This window comes from Aethalodelphis obliquidens, unplaced genomic scaffold, assembly GCF_003676395.1.
Source record: "Aethalodelphis obliquidens isolate GAN/ISIS:26980383/991018 unplaced genomic scaffold, ASM367639v1 scaffold27, whole genome shotgun sequence".
Taxonomy (NCBI): domain Eukaryota; kingdom Metazoa; phylum Chordata; class Mammalia; order Artiodactyla; family Delphinidae; genus Aethalodelphis; species Aethalodelphis obliquidens.
Genome location: NW_020837971.1, coordinates 4,307,717 through 4,330,451, shown reverse-complemented (window position 1 = coordinate 4,330,451; position 22,735 = coordinate 4,307,717). Strand labels below are relative to the sequence as shown.

At 40.2% G+C, this 22,735-nt stretch overlaps 1 protein-coding gene and 1 pseudogene across 1 annotated transcript in view; both read right to left on the bottom strand.

Annotated features, from left to right (window-relative positions):
- The window catches only part of MAGI2 (membrane associated guanylate kinase, WW and PDZ domain containing 2), a 610,224-nt gene that overhangs the window by 270,914 nt on the left and 316,575 nt on the right, over positions 1–22,735 (bottom strand). The window lies entirely within an intron of this gene.
- On the bottom strand, positions 18,427–19,250 carry LOC113629419 (pyridoxal phosphate homeostasis protein pseudogene; annotated as a pseudogene).

The following is a 22,735-nucleotide window of genomic DNA, read 5'->3' as shown; positions in this document are numbered from 1 at the left end:
CCTAAGTAATTCCAATACACTGTTGCTCTCAAAATCAATTTAGTAGTCAACATGAATGTTAAAAATAATGGAATATAGTGCACTGCATTAGTAAACTAAGTACTCTGAAACTTTTTATATCAGTTTTTGTGTGTGTGTATATGTACGTCTGCATATGTGTGTGACTGTGTACTGAGTTTTTGGTGTAACACGTATTGCTTATTGTGGTCAAGGTAAAAAAAGAAAAATGAAAGCCACTCTATATACTAAAAGGAATACAATTTCTTTTTTTTCTCTCCCTCTTTCTTCCTCCCTCTCTATCCCCATATTTTAAAAGAATTTAAGGGAGATTTGAAATATCCATGCTTCATTAAGATAGTATCCTTGTCCACAAGAAGTTTAACATCTACTAGGGAGCCAGATATTTTACAATACAAAAGGGTAGGTGTTATATAGAATATATGATGAGATATCTTGGGAGTATATAAGGAAGGTCGCAAATTACTATCTCAAGAATTCAGGGAAGGTGTCATAGTAGAACTGACATGTTGCTTGTGTCATTAATGAGAAAGAAACTGGCAGAGGGAAAGGAATTCCGAGGCGAGGCATTCTTTCTACCTGGTGCAAAGTCAAGGCGTGGTCTGGGTTTCACTTGCAGGATTAGTGTAAATCAGGAGATGATGACTATTATGAAAATCTGTGTTGAGGTGAAGCATCCTGGGAGTTCTAGGGGAAGTATTTATAGGAAAGCTATATGCTGGAATGGCCAAGAGGAAGGTGAGAAGCCAGAGCTCAGAGATGGAGAAGAAGAACCAAGAATTGGTTCTAAAGGAGCAAGAAGATGAGGAGGGAACTAGAATAAGAATCATGGGGTCAGGAAGAAATGCAATCAGGAATTGGTGATGAAGAGAAGTATGAAATTGTTGACATAACTGGTTTAGAATAAGTAGCAGGGAGACTACCCTGGCGGTGCAGTGGTTAAGAATCCACCTGCCGATGCAGGGGACGTGGGTTCGAGCCCTGGTCTGGGAAGATCCCACATGCCACGGAGCCGCTAAGCCCCTGCGCCACAACTACTGAAGCCCAGGCACCTACAGTCCGTGCTCCGCAACAAGAGAAGCCACCGCAATGAAGAGAAGCCTCTGCTCGCCGCAACTAGAGAAAGCCCACGTACAGCAACGAAGACCCAACACAGCCAAAAATAAATACATAAATTTTATAAAAGTGAAAGAAATAAAAATTTTATAAAAATGAAAGGAGCAAGCACAATTCATGAACATCAGAGCTCATGTGGGTTTTATACCCAAGTAGACAGGTTTCGTGAAAGGGAAGCTGAGAGAGTTCAATGTAGGTGGAATGAAATTACTGCCATATAAGGCTGCAACGGTACACCAGGACTTTAGAGTGGAAGATACTGTATTCCAAGCTAAGGAACTGTTTTGTCTGTTTTATAAATCCTGAGAGATTTATATGAGGGAAGTGGCATGATCAGCTTTTTTTTAAAGATAAGTCTGCAAGTAAAGTTAGGGTGTGACTGCAGCTTAGAATTGCTAGTGCATTGACTGAGGTAACAGACAATGAGGTCCTGAACCAAGCTAAGAAAGGAGCAGTTTTCTGAAGAGGAATTGTCAAAGCTTATTGAATATGGAGTTAAGACAGAAGGAGAAGTTTTGGGAACCAATGTTTAGGTTCTAGTTTGAGAAATGGGGTCCACAATCATGCTATTAGGCTAGACTGAGAATTCAGGAAGCAGAGAAGTTGTGGAGAGGGGCAGGATGAATGTACAGTGTTCGCAAGGTGGAGTGTCTAGTCAGCACCTAGTAGAAATATTGGGTCTAATGGAGGAGAAGCATATCAAGTAGACCAAGAAAGGATGAAGGGGCTGGAACAGACAATCTCTAAGACTTGAGGTCAAGCCTACCATATTTTACAGGCAGCATGACAGGGCGTGGTTAAAACAGCAATGAGAAGTTTTAGCTTTCAAAAATTTGTATTTCTAAGTCATAAAGGGAACCTGCATAAATGACTAGTAACAAATTAAAGTAGTTCTCAAAAGTAACCTGAATGAACTTTCACCAATATATTTCCTAAGCCTATAAGGCAGCATTGTAATGTAGACTACAGCTATATAGTTTCTTCCTATTAATCATACAGGCTAGAATAGTAATTTTGGTTTCACAGCAATCATTTAAAAGTGTTATTTTATTTTTTACAGAGAATGTTGTGTGTGTGTGTGTGTGTGCATGCGTGACTGTTATGTTTTGTTATATAACATAGAAGCTAATCTATCTTAAGTAGAGTGACTACTAATTGACAATTTTGATAGATTCAGCATCAAAAAAGCATCAGTAATCTACAGTATTTTCAGTTTGCAGATTTGAGGTGAGTTGTATAAAACATCTTGCTATCAGGATGTGCTCTAGACTTAACAAAGGTATCCAAATTATCATTTAGATACAAGAAAGAGAAGAAACTACTATAAATACTATCTTCCTTTCCTTAAAATAAATGTGCAAAATAAATCCAAGTGGCTCAATTTTCAGTGGGGGTTTATTGTCCTAAGTAAATGAAGCCACTAAATAAACAGAAGAGGAAACAGTGCCAGGACTGTAAATCCAACAATGCTTTGTTCATTTCATGAGATGGATAATTTCAGTGGGAATCCTTCTACCATGAGACAGGCAAATTCAGTACATAAATTTAACATTACAATGTAATAATAGGCTACACGAAAAATAATGTTTAAATAATAAAATCATGCCTTGCTCCAAATTTAATCCACTATTCATATTTTCCCATTAAACATCAATATAAACAGAATAATGTTAATTCAAAATTAATTATGTACTGTTTAAGTTCTTTGTGATAATACACACATCTCTCTTTTTAATGCTTTCTCTTTTCCCAGGTTCCATGTTTTAATTCTCTGGCAATATTTGTCATTTTCTCTGTTTTATTAGTGTGTTGTAAATATTTCAATTATGCATCATTCTTACCACTCTGTACTTTAACACTTGTGTTTCCCTCACTAGACTGTGAGCTTCCAGGGGCGAAGATTCTGTGCCATTATTGCTTAATTAACCAATAGAACAAGCATAGTACCTTGGGGATAGAATTTTAAGAGAAAGAATTTTATTTTTAATATATTCTAAGAAAGGAGGGGGGCATCAAAATCGTCATCAAGGAAAAAATAGGAACATTGTCAGGTGTTCTCATCCTAGTTTCATTATTTAGCATGATTTGTACTTTGATTTCCATATGAGGGCCATAATCTTTTCAATGCCTAGGAACTCCAAAGTTGTTAATTCTGTACTGTGTTTCATATTCATTTTCATATCAGAGTCTAATACTATAAGGAACCAATAATGTTTGCTGGATGAATAAACTTCACATTTGGAAATACTTTTTGCCTAAGGCATAAGATCTTAGGACAAGTTTGGAAACACTTAGCAAATACAGTCTTTCTCTTTTTAACTTAGTGCGCACTGAAATCTTGCCACAATGCCATCAATCAGCTAACCAACCAAGCAGGCAGCCCACCAAACAACCAACCAACCAATCAGCCAACCAACCAACTAACCAACCAACCAATATGTATTTATTGAGCCTCTATTATGTGCTCAGTACCATGCTAAGCATTAGAAGGAGTATAAGGCATGGTTCCTCTGATTAAGGAACTTACACTCTTTGGTTATATGGTAATCAAACTTAAAAGGCTGAATTGAATTTAATGAAGTTCTTTTGGTACTTTAATTACTGAGACCAATGAATGGATATTTTGTTCCAAATACTGCATTATAGTAAACAAGGCTCTGGGATAATATTTCTGCATGGGATATATGTATTTTCAACTATTCTAGCTCATTAGAATAGAATACACTATTATTTTTAAAGAAGGCAGTCACCCATTTTATCTGTTGAATATCTTTTGTCAAAGATAAAATAATAACCCTCATGTTACTTTGCCTTTCTACCTATACCTCTCTATTCCCTCTCTATGACTTTTAGTTTTTGTACAATACTTTAATATTTATGTAAGTACAGTTGATCATGCTATTTAATAATGCAACAATTGCTCAGGGATGGTATCCATGCTGCTGGTTAGAGAAAGTATCAGAAAGATCATGTTGATAAATCTGACTTTGTTATTTCTTTTCCCAGCTGCTTCCACTTTTGATCTGTAAGTCCTTGTGTACTTTGACTATAATCATAAGATTGACTAGACTATGTGAATACATCCCTATATGTGCCTCTATTTGTCTCTTAGGCCAATGTAGGGAAGAAAACTATAAATCTGGTGTCAGTATCACCCGTTGAAGGCAAGATAGCCTCTATCCAAGTTAAGAGAATCTCACATGACCACTGAAGGTGTGAGGTCTTATTCAACTTCTTTAGCATCATGTCACATGGTTGATCACTATCTCCCTCAAGAAATTCCTTCACTTGGTTTCCAGGACACCACATTCTCCTGGTTTTCAGTCTTACTGATTGTTCCTTCTAGTGTCCTCGTCTGTGTCCTTTTCTGCAACTGTTTCTCTTCTCTGTTATGCTTATTTCATAGATGATCTCATCCAATCTCGTGTATTCCAACATCACCCATATGTCAATTACTCTCTCCCAAATCTATAACTCCAGGCACAGTCTCTCCTAAAAACTTCAGGCTCAATTATTTACTCAATACCAGAAGGTCCCATAAGTCATCTCAAACTTAATATGTATAAAACTGCTTATCCCTGAGTCTTCAATTCTCAGTAATTGAAACCACCATCCAGGACAAAAACTTCAGAGCCATCTTTGATCTCTCCTCCTTTCTCACTCTCAAGGTCCAAAAATCTATCCAGTCATGGCTACCTCCAAAGTATGTACTTAACCTACCCTCCTCTCACCACCACCACTGCTGCTACACTAGTCCCAGGAATCATGATCTCTTTTCTGGACTACTCTAGTAGTATCCTAACTGGTCTCTCTGCTTCTCCCTTTGCTGACAGTCTCTTCTCAACACAGGAGCCAGATCAGTGTTTAAAAAATATAAATCTTATTACTTTATTCTTCTGCTGAACGGTTATTCATCATGTTTAGAACAAAATCCAGGAGCTTTACTGTGGCCCACAAGGTCCTCCATGTCCAGCCTCTGCTCTCTCCCCAACCCCATAACCCTAACTTATGTCCCCCAGCTACACTGGCCTCCTTGCTCTTCCTCAACAGACCAAGCACAGTGCATGCTGAGGCCCTTAGAGGTTTCTGTTCCTTCTGCCTGGTATGCCTTGCCTCCTTTCATTGAGGTCTCTGTTGAAATGTCCTGACCTCAGCCCTTCCTTGAGTGTTCTATTCCCTAATTCTGCTTTATTTGTCTTCACAGCACTTCTGACTGATATACTATTTTTTTTTATTTATGATTTTTTAATTGGAATATAACTGCTTTACAATGCTGTCTTAGTTTCTGCTGTAGAAAAAAGTGAATCAGCTGTATGTATACATATAAGGATGCAGTTCTAAATGCCTGTTTCTTAATAATTTTACTCATGTATGACCACAGTTACATACATATCAAATATACACAACTGCTTCTGCATTAAGAAATACAACTATTTAAAAATTAGTAGGTACACCCCAACACTTAGTGTTCAGACCATCTTTCTTTTTCAATTCTTCCCGCTCTCTTACCTTGAGAGGTGGTACTTTCTGCACCTGGAACCTGTCCCCTCTACTGAGAAAGGGCTGTGGGGAGACTGGAAATGGCTGCTGGTGCTGGCGATCCTCAGTGACACGTGGTCTCTTCTCCCAGCTTGTAGGGGCCTCTTCTTGGGTGACAGAAGGTTTCCTCTTGAGGTTTTCTGGGCTGTGATCAGCCAGAGCTGATGGAGGCTCTTTCACAGTGGTCTCCCGTAGACCTGCTTCTACTATGGGCTTCACTAGTGTTGTTTCTACCCCAGGGCTCTTGGGTTTGCTCAGGAATGTAACTAAAGCTTCTTGGCTTTCATTTCTGTTATAACTTGAAGTTGTAGTGAGATGATTCTCTTCCTCAGACTTCTGTTCAGCAGAGGCAACTGGCTTTTGCTCCAAGAGAGCCTCATCCTTTGGGCACTTGATGGGAGGGACGCTGCTAAGCTCATCTGTATTGGGAGCTGAGGAAAGCAGGGGCTCTGCGGATTTGGACTTTGGCTGCATCTTATCTTGGCTTTCATGCTCTTCTTTCCTGACTGGTGATGGCAGCTGTAGTACTTCTTTAGACACTAACTGGGGAATTACTGAGACTATACTGACAGGAGAGGCCTCTGAAGGAAGCATGGCTTTTGGTTGCTCAGCTGGGGTTTTCTTTACTTTGGGATCGTTGGGTGAAGCTGTCAATTGCTTTGACTCTTCAAGGCTCAGGCCAGAGCTCTGACCATAGTAGCTTTCAAAGAATCGTTCTTTCCAAGGTTCTACATTTTTCTCCTTCTCGATCTCTTGTCGAATTCTCACCTGCATCTCAGGTGTAAACTCACCTTCTGAAAGTCTTTCCTTCCAGCCTTGGGCTGCTGAAGTGAAGAACTCATTATTAAGGGCTGAGCCATTTAACTTCATCAGACCATCTGGACCAACCTGTCGATCCACCTCTGGCAGTAGTAGAAGCAGTCGCTGTTGGCAATCTCCAGGAAGGAATGAAAAGGTGTGTTTGTGGATTAGTGCTCGTAGGTTTGTATTAACCAGAATGGAGTCTGGTGTTTCAACGTCAATTTCGGCACATTTAGTCCTCTTCATTTGCCTTGTGTGAAGCCTGTCAGACCTCTGGAATGACTTCTTTCCCAGGCCTAGCAAAGGATTTTCCACTTTAACTGAAGGAGAAAAGCTAGAGTTGGAATTCTGAGGGCTGCTTGACTGTCCGTCAGACTGCTTTCCTTCCCATATCGCAGGTTTGGCAGGTACAGAGTCACTGGCTGCTTTGACAGTCTTCAGAGAGCGGTGCTGGTTGGAGGAGATGGACGTGCTTGGCCTGCATTGCTGCTGCTGCTGTTTCTTCTGCTGTTGCTGTTTTAGAGCCTGCTTTAGTGCCTTCTTGCTGTGCTCCTGTGACGAAGAAATGACTTTACCTGCTGGAATGGTGGGTGATGGGCAGCCTGACTGAGGAGAGGATGGTTGTGACAGTCTAGATGATACTTCCCTTTTCCACCTGCTCTTTTTTCCCTCCTTGTTGCTGCCACCGTCACTGCTGCTGCTGCTGCTGTTCTCAGAACTCTGGGAATCTGACTGACCGTCACTGCTTTCTTCTGAACCTTCTGATAGCTCTTTCACCCCATCCGGCACATCTTCCTTCAAAGTATACACTCCCATTCTACCTGGAACCTTAGAGAAGATGCGCTCTTCACCTCGGGAGTCTGTGTGCAGCTTTGCATTCAGGCATGCAAGAGGGGAAGTTCCACTTCTTCATGCAGAATCAGTGGGAGCCCTGAGCTGTGTTCACTTGTCACTCATTGATAGGATTTTGATATGAGTCTGATTTCTTTTAGTCCTTCTCTCTGGATAACTTGAAGAATTTCTTTGTGACTCATGGGTGTATTGGGATGTTTTTCTAAGACTGTCTTGGCGGCCTCCGCCCAGGTCCTGCCCTTCTTCCTACGGCCCTTTTCCCTCATGTCGGGTCTTGAACTGACTGGGAGGCTCCCGTGTCCGGGCTGCGGCTGCCCTCCCTGCCTGCTCTGCCCTGCGCTGTTTTTCCCGCGGTGCCGGGAAAGATGGGAGAAAGGGGAAGTCAGGCCGGAAGAGCACCCCAGCAGAGAAAGCGGCGGGGTGGTGCGCGGGGGGCGGTCTATGGGGCGGCCGGTCCTTCTGCTGCCGTTACCACTGCTACCGCCGCTGCCATATTGGGTCCTTACTGTACAGGCAGCCACTACGGTCATGTCTGATATACTATTAAGGATGGATTTATTTCCTTATATTCTCGCTTTCTCACTAAAATATTCCATGAAGCAGGGACTTAATTTAATTTACTGGGGTATGCTTTATGCCTAGAATAGTGTTTTACATACAAATATTTTTTCAGTCAATAAATTGAGATACGCAGAATAGCATTTATCAAAGCAGGAAGCATTTCAGTCTTTTTTGTCTGTCTCTTTCTTCTCCCAAATTGAGTGACTTCTGGTGGTTTTGGAAATACTTGCTTAGACATCAGAGGGAAGTTGGTATTTGCAAATGAACACATGCCATTTGTAGAATGAATACCTACCTCCCCAAATGGGCCAATATAGGAGTTGCTGCTAAGCCGCCACAAGCAGCCCAGTGAGCTTGGGAAGGGCTCACGCGGCACAGCACAGAGAGGTAGATTTAGGTAAGGAGTACACCAGTGCCGGGGAGGAGAGGAAGCAAGCTCTAGCAGTTATAGGCATGGAAGGCTAGGCAGCTTGGGCTACTTCCTTAATCTCTCTCAACCTTAGTTTTCTCATCCATTAAGGGAGGCTTGTGACAGATCTCCTATGCAGAAGAATTACAAATAACGTATGTGGCTGTGTAAGGTGGCAGAGCGTGACTCTCCATTTGGTAAGTGTGCAGTGCCCCAAATGAGTTCTTTTGAAAGACTGCAGGATGAAAAGAAGGGGTAATAATACTTTTATGGTGGAGAAGTCTGACGAACAAGACATTAGCCAGGTGATAAAGATTCACGTCAGCAAGTGATGTCACGCTGACAGTATCTGCTTTTGATATGATATGATAAGAATGGTGTTTTACTTCTGTGGTCTTTCTCAAAAAAATCCATAACCCCAGTAAAACCATGAGAAAAAGCTCACACGAATCCCAACTGAGGAACATTCTACACAATACCTGACCCGTATTCCTCAAAACTGTCAAGATCCTCAAAAATAAGGAAAGTCTAAAAACTACCACAGCCAAGAGGAGCCTAAGGGGGCGTGGCATGATGACTAAAGGTGATGTGGCATCCTGGATACCCACCCAGGGCATTCCTTTCCTGGGACAGGAGAAAACAAAACAAACCATGAGGTGAAAACTAAGGAAATGTGAATAAAGTATAGACTTCAGTTAATAATACTGTATCACTATTGGCTTATAAAAAGTACCAAATGTGCCATACTAACAAGATGTTAACAGCAAGGAAAATTCAGTGTGGGGTATATGGGAACTATCTCCACAATTTTTCTGTAAATCTAAAACTGTGTCACAGTAATAATAATAATAAAAAGCTTGTTAACGAAAAAGAGAAGGCTCACTGTGATGATTAAAGTAAAATAGTGTATGGTAAGTTCTAAACCCTTAATACATATCATAACTTCTAATTGGTTGCTCACTTAACGAAGTAGTTAAATTTATCACAGTAGCACCCATTATGAAACAATGTTATTCATAGTAGCAAAAAATGTTGCTATTTAGTAGGAACGGTATGGCTAAGTAAGATAAGAAATATCACATAATCATGAAAACTGTGGCTGTAAACATTGTAGGACAACATGGAAAATGCTCATGATACAACGTTTAGTTTTAAGTGGATACAAAATTACATACATAATACGATGATGGCAGTTACAAAATAACTGGAAAGAAGCACATGAAAATGCTAGCAGGGAATATGAAAGGCGGGTGTATTATAGGTGATTCCTCTAATTCTGTTTTCTTATTTTTCTATAACGTGGGTGTAGTATTTTAAACAGCAAAAATAAATTTAATACAATTCAAAGGTACATAAAAACAATAGTATTTAATCAACAAGGGTAGCAACTTTGCGCTTTAGTATATTCATCACAAAATGACAAATTTTTCTTTTACATCAGGGATCTTTATCAGAGTGGTCTTTGGACTTGGACGAGAAAAAAAATTCATCTTTATTTTCAGCTATTTCTAACAGAAATATAGCATTTCCTTCAATAATACATGTTTGCAACAAACAACAGTAGCATAGCAGACGCTATGACTCTGTTACCCATAGAAATCACAGATAGTTTCATATTTTATTTTATGCATTTAGAAATATTATTCCGAGAAGGATCTACAGGCTTCACTATACGTACTGCCAAAGATAATCAAGGATCAAAAAGTTTAGGGACTTCTGATTGAAAAAAAGGCTGAAAGTAACACCATAAATAATGTGAAATTTCATGTTGTACCTATCTATGAATTTTTATGTGTAACAAGAGAGCTTAGGAGATGTCCTTTACAGTCTGTGGTGGCACAGGTAATTAATATGAAGCTTATTCATAGGTAGAAAATCAATACTGATCAAAAACATCAAAAATGGGAGAGGGGGAAGTTGATATGAATAAGCTATTTTCTATACTTTCCACATTTAAACCATAGTGGATACAGAGCTGTGATTTAGCATCAAGAGAAGAATTAATTCCCTAGGGAACATGGCAAAGATATTTTACATGGAAATGTCACAAACCTGGGAGTAACTGCCTTACAAACCTTCTATCTGTTATGCTATGCACTTACAGGTTTTCTTCACTAAAAACATATTATCTAAAGCCACTTGGAAAAGAATAACAAAATTTAACTTCCTGCTTTTTTTTTTTTTTTTTTTGCGCGGGCCTCTCACTGTTGTGGCCTCTCCCGTTGTGGAGCACAGGCTCCGGATGCACAGGCTCAGCAGCCATGGCTCACGGGCCCAGCCGCTCCGCGGCATGTGGGATCTTCCCGGACCGGGGCACGAACCCACGTCCCCTGCATCGGCAGGCGGACTCTCAATGACTGCCCCACCAGGGAAGCCCAACTTCCTGCTTTTTGAATGGTTTTTTGCCTGATCTCAGTTGGGAAGTGTGCTTATCACAAATAACCAAAGATGATGATGATAACTAAAATTTGTTGTGTCAGGCATTGGACTAATCACTTTATATGTATTAATTCTCATTAATTCTTGTAAGGTAGGAATTAGTCTCTTGGAAAGTTTGATAATATCATACAATGTTTCTGTCTATATTCACTATACTTGCATTAGATCTCAAGGATTTACTTACTAATCATTGCAAGTTTGTACCCTTAAATGACATCTGTTCTGAGTAGCTTAGTAAATAGAGGATCAGTCATTTTAAATGTGATGGTCCAGGGTTCAAGTCATTAAGGCATTAACTTCAGCTCTGTGTTGGTGGTACAGTGGTGAGCACAGCTGTCTTCCACTTTATATCCAGATGCTGAACATAGTAGTCTATGCAAAAGTTCTCATTTTTCTAGTAAATGCCTTCATCCCATTCTTAAAACAGAGGAAAAATTTTCAGAGAGCAGTTTTTAATATACTTAATTTCATCTCCAAACATCTAGGGAACTTGATTTGGCCACCAAGTCTTTCAGTGTGGTGAATATTTCATATTTTTATGTCTCAATCTGGTGGCCGGGTGACCTGAAAAATACTTCATACAGAACAGATGCTATTTGAGATCAAGCTGTAGTTGACTTTTAGTGTACTTTCTGCCCTCTCCATTCTGAGCTCCACAAAACCACACTGGTTGTCTTTACTGTAAACTAATGTAAACAGCTTCAGCTGGGTTCTCATTGCTGCTATCCATCCATCCATCCATCCATCCATCCATCTCAGGCACTGTCCAATGTGCTGAGGTCACAAGCATGAAAGATAAAATCCCTCTCTTTAAGGAACTCAGTGGGACACAGACAAATAAGCAGGCAATCCTAAGTATGTGGAGGTGGTGATGAGAAAGGAAAAATCCTGACTCAGACCAAGGAGACTGGGAGGAGAAGACCTTCTGGCGGAAGTAATGGGGTTTTTTTGTGGGTTTTTTTGCGGTACGCAGGCCTCTCACCGCTGCGGCCTCTCCCGTAGCGGAGCACAGGCTCCGGACGCGCAGGCTCAGCGGCCATGGCTCACGGGCCCAGCCGCTCCGCGGCATGTGGGATCCTCCCGGACCGGGGCACGAACCCGTGTCCCCTGCATTGGCAGGCGGACTCTCAACCACTGCGCCACCAGGCAAGCCCGGAAGTAATGTTTGAACTGCCTTTTGAGGATAAATAGGGCTTGACTTTGGCAAAGAGCACCCTCCTCCTCCTACGTCACCGGGATAGTGTTAAAGCACCAGAAACTCACCGTGTTCAAAATAATAGCTATCATCATCCCTCTTCATGACCCCTCTCCACCTCCCCATATTTATAGTCCCTTCAAATGAAGGAACTGGGGCTGTCTTTAACAACCTCATCCTCCAAATTCAATCATCTGTAAAGCACTGTGCAGTCAGCATTCTCTCTCATATTACTCTTAGCCTTTCAGTCACTTTTCAAGTCCATCTTAGATTTGTAATCTTAACTCCTGCAATTTTCCAGCTGATGTGGAATTGCTTGGTAAATGGTAAAACGTCATGCAAATGTTAGTGGTTTTTAGTCTAAATCACACTAATCCACACTAAACCACACTAATCCACACAGTAGATCTGATCTACTTCCATGGTTTTAAATACCACCTATACACTGATAAATTCAAATTTATATTTCTAGCTGTGACCTTTCTCTTGAGATTCAGACTAAAAATCCCACTGTCTACTCAATATATCTCCACTTGGAAATTTAAAAGGCATTTCAAATGTATGAGCTTCAAAACTAACTCTCCATTTCTAACACTCCTCCTTTTGCCCAACGTGCTCCTTTCATAGTCTGCCCCATCTCAGTTGATGACAACTCCTTGAATTCCTCCTTGGTATCTTTTTACCACATCCATCTATTCCATTAGCAAATCCTGTTAACTCTACCTTCAAAAGCCATCCGGAATGTACATCTCCACTGCTCTCACACCAGTCTAAACTACTTGGTGCTGGCTTCCTACCTATCTATCTCTTTCTGCTTTGCTATAGTCTATTCTCCACACTGGAGCCTGGTGATGTTTTATAGAAGTAAGTCAAATTGTGTCACCACTCTGCTAAAAACAAAACCAAACCCTCTGTAGCTTCCCTTTTCACTCAGAATAAAATCCAGATCCTTAGCGGGACTCATGCTATCTTTTTGACATATTCTATCACTCTCCTCTTTAGCTTCTTCTGCTCCAGCCAGGATGCTCCTGCCTTTGCCCCTGCTGTTCCCTCTGCTTGGGAAACTCTTTTCTCAGACAGTTATGTGAGTTGCTCCTTCCTTTTATTCAGGTTTTTATTCAGATGCCACTTCCTTAGACAGGTCTTCCCCAGCCTCCCCATAAAAGAGCAGCACATCATTCACTTAACCACCTTAACCCTAATTTATTTTTCATTATATTTTTTCATACTGCAAATATCTTTTGAATGTGCTAGGTACTGTCCTAGGTGCTGAGAGTATAACACTAAACAAAATAGGCAAAAATCCCTTTCTTTCATGGAGCATTACTTTCCAGTGTGGAGAGAGTCAATAAACAAATTAAACAGCATGCCAGATGAAAATAGGTTGTATGGTGAAAATCAAAGCAGGGAAGCGAGATAGGATGTGTTGGGGCAGAGTGGTGGTTACTGCTTAATAAGAAAGTCTTCGCTGAGAGAGGGCTATTTGAATAGAGGTCTGAAGGAGGTGAGGGAAGAGAGCCTGTGAATGTGTTGAAAATGAGGGTTCTGGATATAGAGAATGGCAAATGCAAAGCCCTGAAGCAAGATCTTGCTTGATGCGTTCCAGGAGAACATCAGTAAGGAGAACAAGGTAGCTTGAAAAGGGCAGCACTTCTCACTACTTCCATTATATTATAGATCTATTTTTTTTTTCTATTGCCTATCTCTCTCCTTCAGAATGTTGGCTCCATTAGTGCATGATCCAACGTTTTGTTTTTAACTGCTTTATCCCAAGAGTCCAAGACTGAACTTTGTTCATAGTACAGATTCAGTATATATTTATTGAATGAATTGTCATGCACTATAGGCAAAACCGGCTATTCACAATCCTTTAACATGCTCCATGCTTTCTAGCTTTTCTTGTCTTATGTCCTCCATCTAGAATGCATCTCTGCTTTTTAAAAGACTATCCTTTAACACATAACTCCGATGATACTGTTTTAATGAAACCCTGCCTGGTCGGCCATCAGCTAAACGCCATTTTGCCTTTTTCTGATGATTCTTTGTATTGTCATCACTGTTGAACAGAAAGCTCCATGGGACAGTGAGCATGACTTTGAGTCTCCAGGGTAGAGCACCGTGTGTAGCCTGGTGGCTAATCATATATGCAAGGGGCTCAGTAAACAGTGAGATAAATGAGTATCTGTTGAAGGAAGTGAGCTACTTCATGATTTACCTTATCCAGTCAAAACTGCTATTATGTTCTATGGTAGTTTACAAAGTAACTCAAGATCCCTAGATGTTGGTCAGCATCACAGAATTTGAAACTCCTTTTCTGAATAGTAGAGTAACTATAAGCGCCAACCTCCTTTACAGGGAGGAATCATGGCAAAGGGAATCCTTCTAAATGGTGTCCCCTTTGCATTATCCATGGCACTGTATACATGGGAGAGTGACCGGATCCTTTTCTTTATCATTCAGTCCATGGTTTCCTCCCCCACCCCCTCTATTTTTAAGCATTCCAGATTGGTAATGCGTTATTTCAAAACTAAGAGAATCGTGACCTTTAGGCTAAAACACTGCTTTGAATCTGCAATACATTGCTGATTATTTACAAATAAATGTTCATATAAAGAAAGAACCAATATTTGTTGGTATCAAAAAACAATATGGCTTAACTTTTGCTTACCATCCATCACCTTAAATGACCTGGCTTTTCAGAGGACTGACAATTCAGGCAGAAAAATCACATTTTGGACAAACTGAATCAGAAAGTGTGAAAATACCTATTGCAAATGGACTGATGTGGTAACAAAGAGAAGACCGTGTATATCTGTTGAAAAAAGAGGAAGTGGAAACAAAAAAATTCACAATTTGTATGGAAACACAAATGACCCCGAATAGCCAAAGCAATCTTGAGAAAGAAAAACGGAGCTGGAGCAATCAGGCTCCCTGACTTTGGACTATAATACAAAGCTACAGTAATCAAGACAGTATGGTACTGGCACAAAAACAGAAATATAGATCAATGGAACAGGATAGAAAGCCCAGAGATAACTGCATGCACTTATGGTCACCTTATCTTTGATAAAGGAGGCAAGAATATACAATGGAGAAAAGACAGCCTCTTCAATCAGTGGTGCTGGGAAAACTGGACAGCTACATGTAAAAGAATGAAATTAGAACACTCCCTAACACCATACACAAAAATAAACTCAAAATGGATTAAAGACCTAAATGTAAGGCCAGACACTATAAAACTCTTAGAGGAAAACATAGGCAGAACACTCTATGACATAAATCACAGCAACATCCTTTTTGACCCACTTCCTAGAGAAATGGAAATAAAACCAAAAATAAACAAATGGGACCTAATGAAACTTAAAAGCTTTTGCACAGCAAAAGAAAGCATAAACAAGATGAAAAGACAACTCTCAGAATGGGAGAAAATATTTGCAAATCAAGCAACTGACAGAGGATTAATCTCCAAAATTTACAAGCAGCTCATGCAGCTCAATATCAAAAAAAACAAACAATTCAATCCAAAAATGGGCAGAAGACCTAAATAGACATTTCTCCAAAGAAGATATACAGGTTGCCAACAAATATATGAAAAGATGCTCAACATCACTAATCATTAGGGAAATGCAAATCAGACTACATTACAAATATAAAAATCAAAACTACAATGAGGTATCACGCCAAACCGGTCAGAATGGCCATCATCAAAAAATCTACAAACTTTAAATAAATGCTGGAGAGGGTGTGGAGAAAAGGGAACCCTCTTGCACTGTTGGTAGGAATGTAAGTTGATACAGCCACTATGGAGAACAGTATGGAGGTTCCTTAAAAAACTAAAAATAGAACTACCATACGACCCAGCAGTCCCACTACTGGGCATATACCCTGAGAAAGCCATAACTCAAAAAGAGTCATGTACCCCAATGTTCATTGCAGCTCTATTTACAATAGCCAGGACATGGAAGCAACCTAAGTGTCCATCGTCAGCTGAATGGATAAAGAAGATGTGGCACATATATACAATGGAATATTACTCAGCCATAAAAAGAAATGAAATTGAGTTATCTGTAGTGAGGAGGATGGACCTTGAGACTGTCATACAGAGTGAAGTCAGTCAGAAAGAGAAAAACAAATACCGTATGCTAACACATATATGTGGAATCTAAAAAAAAAGTTTCTGAAGAAACTAGGGGCAGGACAGGAATAAAGATGCAGATGTAGAGAGTGGACTTGAGGACACGGGGAGGGGGAAGGTAAGCTGGGACAAAGTGAGAGAGTGCCATGGACATATATACACTACCAAATGTAAAATTGATAGCTACTGGGAAGCAGCCGCATAGCACAGGGAGATCAGCTCGGTGCTTTGTGTCCACCTAGAGGGGTGGGATAGGGAGGATGGGAGGGAGACGCAAGAGGGAGGAGATATGGGCATGTACGTATATGTATAGCTGATTCACTTTGTTATACAGCAGAAACTAACACACTATTGTAAAGCAATTATACTGCAATAAAGTTGTTAAAAAAAAGAAAGAGGAAGTGGATGTGCTAATACAGTTCCACTTCAGTGCTACCAAAGACTTGAAAGGCTTCTCCTTAGTTAATTGAAAGGCCAATTAGCAGGCCTCTCTAAGGGCAAGCAAGCCCAAGTCAGATTTTCTTTTATTTCCTCATCCAAACCCTCCTCTCCCTCTAATCGTCAGTAATGTTAATGATGAACTCAAGCAAAGTATTTCTCATTGTAGAATATGGGTTGCATTGTCTACTTTTCCTACTGGGTGGCATTTAAAATAACAGCACTTTGATAAGCTCATTGTTTCTCCAATTTAAATCCATTTTAACTTGGCTACTGCTTCACTAGTTGACACTGGTTTCTTGTCCACATTCCAACTATGGGTATAAAATAAAGTGCTATCTACAGTGTTCTTGCCTTTGAAACTGTCATCAAGTCATTAAAATAAAAGACATACTGCCAAATATTAATGAAGCTTATTAGAAAAATGCTATGATGCAGAAGATCCCTAGGATATAAAATTATGGTTTTATGCACTAATTTTGGTACCAGATGACTGTACTTTTTTTTTTTTTTTTTTTTTTTTTACTGAAATGCTCAATGATGCTCTAAATATTGGAAGTTCTGAGAAAGTGGAATGAGTGAGCTATCCATTTGCCACTTAGTCACATGTTCACAGTGGCCTTTTCTATTGGTTTTTAAGGCCAGTTCTATCTTGAATCAACAATTCAGTTCAGGCTCCTGAAAGTCATTGGTGTGGTTGGTTGGTTGGTTGGTTTGTTTTCAAACTCACATTTTTATTTAATAGACTCTGAAATATCACACTACAGCTTTGAGTGAAATAGTACAGGAATCGTAATGGTTTAAGTTTTACAAAGTTACATTTCGGCAGCAGCTTCATGGGAGTTGTTTCATAAAATTAAAGAGTGGGGCTTGAATAAATATGAAAAACCCACCTGGAAAACAAACAACGACCCAGACTACAGTCGTCCGTCGTGACTATCCGAGAATTGTGCTTTCCGAGTTTCGAAGAGCTAGCTACTCTATTAATGTCAAGACTTGCAAAATTCTGCCTTATAAACATGGTTGGGAGGGGAGGCTATTAGTATGCCTAAAAAGTGCTCCCAGGAACAGGAAACTCAAAACCAGGCCTTGTTGAAACCGTGAGCCTGAACTGGCTTTGAGGGGATCTTTCATTTCTGGGGAGCTATGAGATAAGTAATCATCATAATGGGAACTATGGTGGCAGAAGAATCATATCATTTGATTCTCATCACCATAGGGCCTGGGGCAAAAGCTCAAAGTCCTGTCTCTGGAGGAGGATGTTAGAAGGCCCAAGGACCGCTGCTGTTAGTTGCCCGGTAATTTTCAGGATCAGCACCACACGATGGCCAAGGACACAGCTCTCATCAGACACAATGTGGGTTTGGCGAACTCACTCGAGCCAGGTCCCGAAGTTACCGGTACTGCCATGCCAGAGTGGAGACCAACGTTTACTGGGTGGGGTGGAGACTGGGGGCAGAAACCACGCTGCTCCAGAGCAGCAGAGAGGGCTACTCAGTGGGGTTTGTACGGAGTTGGTAACAGGGAATTTTCTATTGAAGTGGATGACAAGTTGGAATCGCTCTGACTTTGGTGATTATAGGCATCAGTCACCAAGTTTTAACCTGGGAAAGGCATTCATGGGTTAGTTGGTGCTGCTGGGCAACGTTCAAGCCTGAACTCAAGTCCTGGCTAGTGCCCAGGTACCTGTTCTGCAGAAAAGTCTGGATTCCTCGAATCTAATCCAAAGTCACTGCTTGAAGTGAGCTTCCTGTGTCAGACACTAAGTCAGATGGTTTCCATCAACACACATAATCGTAGGCGTGCCTTCTCCAGGTCCTGAGGAGGGCGTGGTCGTGCTGTGACGTAGGGGATGTGAAAGTGAAAGCCCAGGTGAATGCATAGTTTGTCTTCCTGGACCCAGCCCTTGAGCTGGGCCGCTGCTCAATGTGCCTGGGCCACCTCTGCCGCCGGAGCCTTCAGCTCTGCTGCAAGCTTGTCCAGGGCAGCTTTCTTGAAGTAATCTCACTCTCCAGGAATGGTGCTTCCTATTCGGACATTCGCAGATCCCACTTCAATCGTGTGTTGGAAGTCCACGGACAGGCCCATGTTCAGCTCCACCCGGTTGGTAGGGATGCTCGGTTTCCTGCACAGCTCCTCCCAGAGGGGCAGTAACACCTGGAAGTCTGGGTCTGGTCCCTGACTAAGATCGTGCCCAAAGCCCCCGAGGGTCATCAGTACCACGAACTCCGGGCTGGGGCACTTGGTGTTTATGTGTTCCACCACGGCCACCATGGGGGCAGGCCACGTTTGCTCTCCTCTCCGCTGGTGTTAATCTGGTCCATAACCTTTAACCTTTCGGGAGAACCTTTTTCCTGCCACGCACTGCTCACTTTGTCTGCCAGCTTCACAGAATCCACTGTTTCCAGCATGAAGAGATTGGGGACAGCCATCAATCTGCTGACATTTTGTTTCTGTAGATGGCCAATGAAGTGCCATTTGATCTCAGGACACGAAGACAGAATTTTAGGATTTGATGCTTTTTCAAGCAGTTCCTGAACATAGCTCTCCCCGAAAGTGCGCTGCTGGTGACTGTAGGCCTCGATCCCCGTGTCTGCAGGTTTGGTTTTGCTGACTGCTACTAGCTGGGGCTGGATGGCTGGGAGTTCCCGCAGCTGCCGCGCTACCCCGCTGCTGCACGCGCTTGTTCACTGCCCTCAGGGTGAACCCATCCCACAGCTCCGTGGCTTGCTGCCAGCTCTCCACATCCCCCAGGGACTAACGTCCTGGTATGGTCTTAAGAATAATGTTTACATAAGACAGGCAGTGTAATAGCCAATGCCAAGTAATCTGCAACTGAGAAATTTTTGAATAATTTCACCAAAGAGTTTTAAATCCTACTTAAAACAGTCAAGTGAATAGAGAGATACATACATTCAATTCAGGATCAAATGTTTTAACTATCATTAGCATTCTTTCCAGAGCATTAAGTATATCCAGGAAAATTCTGCTTCATCTTCATAATTTCTGTAATCAATAGGCAATGTCAGTTGAGCTCTCTGAATATTAATCCCACATATAGAAAAGAAAGGGAGCATTGACACCTAAAACTCAGTCATATGTTCATCTTTGTCAATTCTATAATTTTAGACTATTTTATATTCAGAGGACAACATTTGTAAAATAAAGGCTAATTTTATTTATGCTTGTAAAAAGCATTTTACATATTTTCACCTATATTACTGTTATATAAGCTGTTAATTATGAAGACAGTTATTAAAAAATGAGTAACGGCTTCTGACCCTTTGGCTAATGAACTTAAGTAGAGGCAGATACCTTTTAGTACTAAAGTGATAATACTATTTATTCATTTCTAGACACTATACTCCTGGTTTGCCAAGCAGTGATAAGACAGTTCATGAGGTTTAGATGTATAGATTATCTATTGTGAAACCCAAGTTGTATTAGATGTGGTTCTATATACAGTAATTTAGAATTATTCCAGCCTATATGGTAGGTAATTCACTCAGCACTCATTAGGTTCTATTACCAGGTTTCAAAAATGTAGTAAGTTGTTAAAAAATGATTATTGACGCCTTTCAAATTATGCAATGGAACTTGACCCAAAGGCAAGTTCTGTCTCCATCTCTTCCTGGCGTATGATCTCTGGTACGCTGCTTAACCTTACCTCTGTTTTTAATTCTGTAAAATGGGTTAATATCAACACCTTTTTCATTGAATTAGTGTGAAAAGCAAATGAAATGTTTTATGTCAAAATATTTTGTAAAGTGTAATATAGATAAGAAATGTCCGTTATTATCATTATTGTAATTATACTACTATTGGCCCTTTTGTATGATATGTTTGTGTTTACTGGAACATTTTTACGATCTTTCCTGCTTACTTTATTAACCTTCTATAAAAAATAATAAAATATTTATACTTCTCAGATTTTCTTTGAGTTTCCAGTTTATGAACTTAAATTTTCAATATGTATTTTAAAAGCAACATCAGCTCTACAATTTCCAATTATTTAACAACTATTGGTATAGTTAGATTTTTGGATTCTAACTTCTTGAGTAGAAGAACATTGGGTGGAATATGACATACTGAACGTGGTGTTTATAAGATATTATTTGGTTGGAATAAAGATGCTGGGAGTAGAGATACGGATGACTAGTTCATGTGTAAGGTGGCAAGGATCTGGACCAAGCAGAGCATTGGAAAGCAACAAAATTCAGTGAATTCAAACTAAATTACAAAGGAAAATCTGACAAGCTAAATAATAAGCTTAATGTAGACAATGAAAGAAAAATGTTAAATTACCATGTAATGTTGATTACCTGGAAAATGGTAATATCAGTGATAGAAAGATGGCATTTGAAAGGATGAGCCATGTTGAGAAGGAAATATGGCCCAAGAAACTGACCTCTGTTTTGGCCATGCTGGTGTTTGAAGTGTTGTTGATGGAATATTTTGTGGATCATAACTTAAAAGCAGTTTAAAATATGGAAGCACAAATCAAAGATGAAGATGCAGTTTTAAGTGTGATGAAATGATAGCAAATAATGATCATGGCTAGTAACAAATGACTTATTTATGTTATGTTATGACTGATGACAACTGACTTATGTTACTTATGTTATGACAAGGGTTATTTTAAATGCCTTCTACACACTAACTCTAATTTTCACATCAAATAGTATCTCCAATTTGCTGATGAGAAACCTGAGGTACAGAGAGGCTACACAACTTGCCTTATATTACACAGCTAATAAGTAGCTAAGCTAGAATGAGAATGGATGAGCTCTTCCAGGAAACAAAATAGAAAAAGAAAAACAAAAGATGGAATGAAAGGCAATTCCCATGGGCAGTGGGAAAATGAGAAAGAAGGAAACCAGATTCCAGGAGCAACTAGAAAAGTAGGAAAAGGTCAGCTGAGCTTTGTCACAGAACAAGGCAAGGCAGAGTTTCAAGGAGGAGGGTGTGGTCTACAATGTTAAGTACTTCTGAGAGTTCAAGAGCAATGAACTCCCAGCAAAGCATCTGGATTTGGGAGTGCTGATGAGACAGAAGCTTGGGTAGAGTGGTGGCTTCAGAAGCCAAACTACAGAAGATCAAGGGGATGGATATGAAGAGAGGGAAGTAATAGGTAAAGAATAATTTTTCATTTTTGCCTATGAAAGGTTGTGACAGAATAATAGTATAAAGAGACTAAAGGGACAACTGAAGTTTTTAAAATTAGAACTTCATCTGATGCATGAGAATGTTTCAATGTAGTAAAGAAAGAGGCAAAGATGAGGACACATAGTATCTTTTCTAGACCATAACTCCAGGTCAATAGAGGTAGAATACCTTCGTAAGTGCTCATATACTGATAACACATTTAGGCTTTTTTTTTCTTCTTTTTAATTAAAAAAATAGTCAGTATGCAAACCCTTGGCACTTTTCAAAAATTCTTAATTTGGGGCTTCCTTGGTGGCGCAGTGGTTGAGAGTCCGCCTGCCGATGCAGGGGACACGGGTTCGTGCCCCGGTCCGGGAAGATCCCACATGCCGCGGAGCAGCTGGGCCCGTGAGCCATGGCCACGGAGCCTGCGTGTCCGGAGCCTGTGCTCCGCAACGGGAGAGGCCACAACAGTGAGAGGCCCGCATACCACAAAAAAAAAAAAAAAAAAAAAATTCTTAATTTGTTAAAGGATCAGAGGGGGTCTATTAATACAAACACAGTATTACATGAAATAGGTGTATGTATATATATACATATATATATATATATATATATACACACACACACACACGCACATATAGGCAAGCAAAGCAAATTTAGTTGAAATGGAATTTTGGGAGAAAACCTCACCCAAAAAGTTGCCAATTTTATTTTCAAATGCTAATGTTTTTCTTAAAGTAAAAATTAGAGGCATTTAATTTGCATATAGAAATACGAAGGTCAAGAATGAAATTTAGGCAGGTAAATTTTAGCTGCCCCCAAAAGTACTACGAAAATTATTCGATCATGTAGGACAAATAGCTTTGGGTGTATTTTGCCTAGTGAAGGGCCTATTACAAGACAAGGAAATGGACACAAAGCTTAATAACATAAAAAATTCAAGTTCTATCTATGTGGTTGTCAATTTAAAACATCAAATATGGATTTTCCAACTTGAATAATAAAGAATAGAAACAAAGTAACTAACACAAACAAAATAATAAAATCAAAATATGTATGAAAAAAGTTATAAAGAATAGAAAAA